This window comes from Pyrus communis, chromosome 5 (genome assembly GCF_963583255.1).
Source record: "Pyrus communis chromosome 5, drPyrComm1.1, whole genome shotgun sequence".
NCBI classification, from domain to species: Eukaryota; Viridiplantae; Streptophyta; class Magnoliopsida; order Rosales; family Rosaceae; genus Pyrus; species Pyrus communis.
The window spans coordinates 6,758,997-6,765,866 of record NC_084807.1 but is presented as its reverse complement, the minus strand read 5'-3'; the positions used below and the strand labels follow the sequence as shown (position 1 = coordinate 6,765,866).

Sequence of the window (6,870 nt, the reverse complement as noted above, 5' to 3'; positions counted from 1 at the left end):
AAACACATATTTCTCTCTACACTCTCTCTCTCTCTCTCTGCCGCCAGCCCCCTTCCCTTTGTCAGATAAAATTGACCACAACACTTGTTACTTTTCTCTCGCAACACACAATATATTCATTGAAAGGATGGGAGGAAGCATTTGTTTCATCATAACCTATCCTAAATACACATCCGAACCATTCAACCAATGGCTCTATTCACAATAATTTCAAAAAAATAAAAAATACACTTCACTGAAATAAATACAAAAAGAAAATGCAAAGTTTTGAGGTCTTAATAATTTACAAATACATATGAATTTGCAGTATAGTTACATTTTTTTGGGATATAATAAAATACATACACGATATTATGTATATTGTAATCATAGTTTCGGTACAAAAGTTCTTCATTGCAGGCATATAATTATGAGTTTTTGAACCCTACTACTCATGAATTCCTTCTAGCACGATTGTAATGAGCATCACTAATCACTAAATAAATTTCTCTAGAATCCTTGATTTGAAAGGATCTGGGGGACGAAAGGCTTCCAACCGCAAATTGGAGGACGTACGGATCTCGTTCAAACCGTTATCTCCCTTCTCTGACTTGATAATCTGACGTTCCCAAGAACGTTGCCTGCAAGCCCGACTTCCAGAAGATGCCCTGGCTCCTCTCCACCTTCGTGTATTAATTGACCGATCTGATTCAAGGAAACGACATTCTCTAAAATGACCTTGGCAAAGACAAGGCCACGAAACTCTGGTGCTCTCGGGGTATCAATCACGGTATCCTCTAAGGTCGACAGAACAGTTTCAAACCTGGGCAGATAAAAGAAGAAAATAAATAATAGAAAAACTCACAATACCGAGAAGACCGTCAATTTCAATAACCAAATGCAGATGGAAACTTTCCCTTACCCTTTGATGAGCTGAGATTGACTCACAGTTCCATGATGGGTCTTTGTAAGGTTGACTAGAAGCTTTGCCAAACGATGTCTTTCAGCGTCCTTCCTCTCAAAAGAGTCTGTGACCCAAAGAGATATCATCGACGGATGGAAGCTTGGTGAGTTCAACTCTTTAATGCATAAAGTAACGTCTTTCTTGTCTCGAGCACTGAAAATAGAAAGGAAAACAAAATTAAGTAAGAGTTGTATAATACATCAAACCATATATATGTAGAACGTAATCTAAGACGAGTTCTTGGAAAGCCAATGACTGAACATCAACAATATGTATTTAAATCTTTAATGTCAAAGATTGCGAGCATCCACCAAGGTCTGACTCTGACATCAAGTGGATGCATCAGGGCAAGAATGAGTTGTTTTAATATGGTAAGAAGAAAGCAGGGGAAAACGAGGCTGACCACAATTAAACTAAACACATTTAGATGTAACATTACTTGTCATTACACTCACTGCATTCAACTCAACCTTGAAGTTTCCAAAGTAGCAGGTCAAATGTTGTACAAAGTCTACAATTCTCCATGCAGAATAACTTCCCAAGGTTTCTCAATATCCTTGAATGCACAACAATAAATTGAGCAAAACATTACGAAGGCAGATAACCCTCCAAAAAATTAAGACATACATGAAAAATGATAAAATTATCCAAACTTATTTCTATATCTGCGCAAGTTATGCAAAGAAACCCTATAGTATATTTTTCAATAGATGTGAAAAAAATAAAAATAAATAAACATTTAAACAATTGCAATCATGTGGTTTAACTAAAACAGCAACTAAAACAACTGGCCAACTGTATAGGAAGTGAATTTTCCAACTGAGATCTAACAATTACAGATGAGTTGGTTACCAAGAGGAATGTTAGAGTAGATAGAAATCACTGTCTTACGGCCTACATTCTTTTATTTTCTTTTCAAACACAGATATTCAAACTTAAAGACCTCTCCCTACACCTCACTCATCCCATGCCACTTGAGCTTTGCTCATGGATCCCATATTCTGACACCAACTATACTAAGATACATATTACTTAGCTTATATACTAAATATCGTTCATAGGCTTCTCAAAATATTCGCCGATATATCTGTAAATTAAGCTATCGGTATTTTCACAAAAGTGGTATTTAAAACCTTGGATATTGTGAAAACACCAATGTGAAACAAAATGGGAGATGAATGGTTGAGTAATAGTATGGTTGTTTACACTAAGAGAGGTGTTTTTGCTTTTATTCATAATGAGTCTATTATGCGACTCTTTCATGACATAAAACCTCTCCGGCAGCAATGTATTGATATATTATGAACGACATTAACATTGTTTACTATCTAAAAGGATTTGGTTGTCTAAATTTGTTTGGGACATCTTACCCTTTTAAATTTTGCCTCTCTCCGAACAACTCCCAGATTCGCCACTGTTTGTGATAGTGTTAAAAAAAAAGATATTCATCAATTTCCCCCTTGAACTTGTGACCATTGGTCAATTTCCCCCCTCAACTTTAATTTTAGCCAATTCCCCCCCTCAACTCTCATAATTAGTCAATTTCCCCTCAAGTCCCCTCAACTCTCATAATTAGTCAATTTGCACTCTACTGTTAATTTTTTTTATTTTAATTTTCCATCTATTCTTTTTTTAATTTTCAATCTTTCTAATAACTTCCAACAAAATACTAAAATTAACATAAACTCACCTGCATAATATAGGGTAAAATGTACAAAAACATAATACAATTAGTATGATATGGGTTGATTATAAGAAAAAGTTATGAATCGGGTTTAAAGCATGTAGAAGAAGAAATAATAACAAAAAGAAATAATAATCCTAAACTCATGGATGAGACCTATTTCAGTAAAATGGGTTATTCTTAATACGAAGTCGAAAATTATGAATAGACTAGCCATTTTTTCACTAAAACTCGATTCTCCGCAATTTACTTGAACTTAGCTTTCACTTTTTCCCTATGATAAATTGTAAAATTCTAAATTTTAATCTATTTGTCATAGGATAAAGATATAGGAACATGATTAACATACATCTTATTTAGTTTCTTACACACAGTTGTTTAATTATGATCAAATTAAAAAATTAGGGTAAAGTACAAAAAACTACCTCAACTATTGGTGTTACGACACTTTCATACCTCATCTTTTAAAATTGACAATGTCATACCTTATCTTACGAATTTGTGTCAATGTTATACCTTCCGTTAGCTTGGCCATTTATTTCTTAGTTAAATGCTGACGTGGCTTGATCCGGGACCCAAATTTTATTAAAAAATTAATAAAAAATTATTAAAAACAAAAAAAATTATTTAAATATTAAAATAATAATTAAAAAGTACAAAAAAATATTAAAAAAACCTCTCCTTTCGTCCATCCCCCCTCTCTCTCTTCCCTATCTTCCTGCAACCCAGAAAAAAAGAAGAAGAAGAAGAAGAAGAAGAGAAAAAAAAAAATAATAACCCAAACCAAACCAAACCCAGTTCATCCCCCCTCCCCCCTCCCCCCACCATAAACCCAACCCCCTGCAACCTAGAAAGGAGGAGGAAGAAGAAGGACCAAAAAAAAAAAAAAAAAAAAAAAAAAAAAAAAAAAAAAAATAAAACCCTAACCCAACCCGAAGGAGGAATAAGAAGAGGGAAGAAGAAGAAGAAGGAAAAAAAAAAAAAACAAAGGGAAACCCAGTTTGTCCCCCCCCTCCAAACCTGAAGAAGAAGAAGAAGAGATAAGGAAAAAAAAAAAAAAAAAAAAACCCAGTTCGTCCGTCCCCCTGCACTCATCCTCTCCTTCCACACCCATTCCCTCCCCCCCCCCCCCCCCCACCCCATTTTCTTCGCACCCAGGTTCTCAACCTTTGGAATCGGCCTGGCGAAGGTTTCCCGATTCCACCTCAACGAGATCTGGGTTTTTTTTTTTTTTTTTTTTTTTTTTTTTGGGTTGTAGGTAGTGGGTGCGAGGTTGGGTGCAGAGGGTGGGGTGCGAAGGTGGGGAGGTTAGGTGCGTGGGTGCGGGGAGAAAAAAGGGTGGGGAGCAGGGAAAGCAAATTGGTTTTTTTTTTTTTTTTTTTTCTCTTCTTTTTTGTTTCTGGGTTGCAATTGCATAAAGGGGAAGAAGATGAAGATGGGGAGAAGAGAGAGAGGGGGAAGGGACGAACTGATGTTGGTTGTTGTTGTTGTTGTTTTTTTTTTTTTTTTTTAAAAAAAAACTTTTCTTTATTATTTTAATATTTAAAAAAATATTAAATGATTTTTTTTAGTTTTTAATAATTTTTTAATAAAAAATGGGTCTCGGATCAAGCCACGTCAACATTTAACTAAGAAATAAACGGCCAAGCTAACGGAAGGTATAACATTGACACAAATTCGTAAGATGAGGTATGACGTTGTCAATCTTAAAAGATGAGGTATAAAAGTGACGTGACACCAATAGTTGAAGTAGTTTTTTGTACTTTCAGTAGGATGCAAATTGACTAATTATGAGAGTTGAGGGGGAAGTTGGCTAAATTAAAGTTGAGGGGGGAAATTGACTAATTATGAGAGTGAAGGGGGCAAATTGGCCAAAATTAAAGTTAAGGGGGGAAATTGGCTAATGGTCACAAGCTTAGGGGGGAAATTGATGAATACCTCTTAAAAAAAAAACAATTTGTACATCTTGCCCTTTAACATAGATAATATCGTTGGTTAAAAAAAAAAAAAAAAAAAAAAATTCTAGTGTCATTGCTACTTAGTATTACGGTTTCATAATATTCTTTTTCATTTGTAAGTGAAGGTTTTTCTTTTCCATCAATTTGGTGCAAGCACACTATTTGATCAATTTAATGAAAGTTCAACAACCAATTCGGTCTAAGACAAAATTGATACAATTTTAATATCTAATAGTGCAAACTAAGAAATCTAGTTCGTCAATACTTATCAATTTTATTGTTTAATTTTCTTGATTTTTAACTTTTTATATCTTTCTACGCTCATTATTTTTTGTTTGTTTTGCTTTGTGATCAATGGTGAAGTCATAAAGGCATAAGGAGGTGCGGCTGCATCTCCATCGTCGGAAATCGACCCCTAAAAGCGAGAATTCGCACCCTGATTTCTCTGAACTTGAACGAAACCGACACATAGCGTTGTTGCTGCACTGCACACAACTTTTTTTTATCGATACTATCGGCAAGAATCCACCCCACCGACATAAGCGAATATCCGTTTAATATTGGTACTATTGGCAAATATCAAAGAAATAAGTCAAAATATCGGACTTTCCGGTGTGAGCAGCGACTATTGCAGAAGCAACGGTTCAAAAAAGTCGCGAGGAAGAAAGAAGCATGCAATTCTTGGGTTTACTGCTACTTAAGTTGAAATGCATAGTTTTATTTTTGTTGTGGCTAACAATGAAACTACAACTGCAAGCACTCTTGATTTTGTTTTTTTTTCTTTTTCAAATATTATAAAAAAATCAACCTCCTAAATGAAAACATGCCCTTAAGATAAGAAAAAAGAAACATAAAGTTTACGCTGAGATGAAATTATTAATCAAAACACTCTTAAATTTTTCTTTCTAGTTCAGAGTTTTATAAAAAATAGAAAGTAACTCACATTATATAAGAAATTGTTGTAGTCCTATTAGATTAGGAATGTTATTGTGTAAATCCTAGTGTATCTAGGAATATCTCTTATATTCCTATTAGGAGTTGATTACCTATTAAGATTTGTAATCCTAAAAGGGTAAGGAATTAACCTTCCCTACTGCTATAAATAAAAGCACAAAGGGGTGGAATAGAACACACCTCACAATTACACATCTCTCTCTTCTCTCTCTATGCTGCACCCTCTCTCTCTCTATATGGCCTCCATAATCATTCAATAAATTATGTCTACAACATGTTATTAGCACGCTCTTGATGCTGAGCTAACAAGAGTTTGATCTTCAATTAGGTGAGTATCACTTTTTAATCATTCTTATTATGATTAATCCATTATTTTATTGAATTGATCTACATGCTATTGAGTCAATTTAATTTTTCTGTGTTGAACGTGATACAACGCATTGGAGATGCAATTCCGGCTTTTCGAGAAGGATCTTCTACAAATTCAAAGGCTTTTGTGGTTTTCTGCTAATCAAGTACGCTTAAAATAAAAGAAAATATTTGAAACGACCATGAAGTATGAAAACATTCCCCATGATGCATGAACCCCCTACATTTTTATTTACCTTCCAATATATATATTGTATATGTTCATATATTTGTCGATATATATATATACACACACACACACACACACATACATACATTTCATGCATTACAGAATTATGCTATGTGGAATTTGTGAGTCAAGGCATATAAATAAATTAGAAGTAATTTAGGGTTTGTCAAAACTTAACTATGCCCCAAAAAAATAAAATAAAATAAAATTTAGGCACTGTGTGGCACCACCGCCGCACCTCCACCATAGCAGCAGTCCTCTGGGCCTTGCTACAACCACGTGGACACCACCAGGCCTTTGGCCTAGTTAACCTGCATCGGCACGAAGCCAAGCCTGCTCCCTAAGGAAGCCCGCCGTAGACTTCCTAGCGTCTTTGTGAACTCGGCCCAATTTGCCAACAAGCTTTGTGCTTGCTGGGCTTTGCATCTGCCATGGCTCGTGATTCTATATGCCAGCCCATGTGTCTGGGTTTGTCCCATGGCCCAATGAACACAGCTCCGACTGGGCTTCGCGTAAGCCAACCTGCAAGCCAGCCTCGACTGAGCTTGCTCCCGCACCATGGTCTCAACCCACATATGCAAATAACTTGCTGTTGGGCTTAAAAACCCTTGGCCCCTGGCCTGTTGCCACTTTTGGGCTGTTTTTGCATCCAACCCAAGCCTTTAGGGCATTGCCCTACCTCACCTAGCCTAATTTTTTGGGCTATGGTTTTTTTGACTAAATGATATTATTA

General features: G+C 35.6%; 1 pseudogene; it reads right to left on the bottom strand.

Annotated features, from left to right (window-relative positions):
* Nucleotides 1-279: 279 nt before the first annotated feature.
* Nucleotides 280-1,134, bottom strand: LOC137734201 (eukaryotic translation initiation factor 4G-like; annotated as a pseudogene).
* Nucleotides 1,135-6,870: the final 5,736 nt, after the last annotated feature.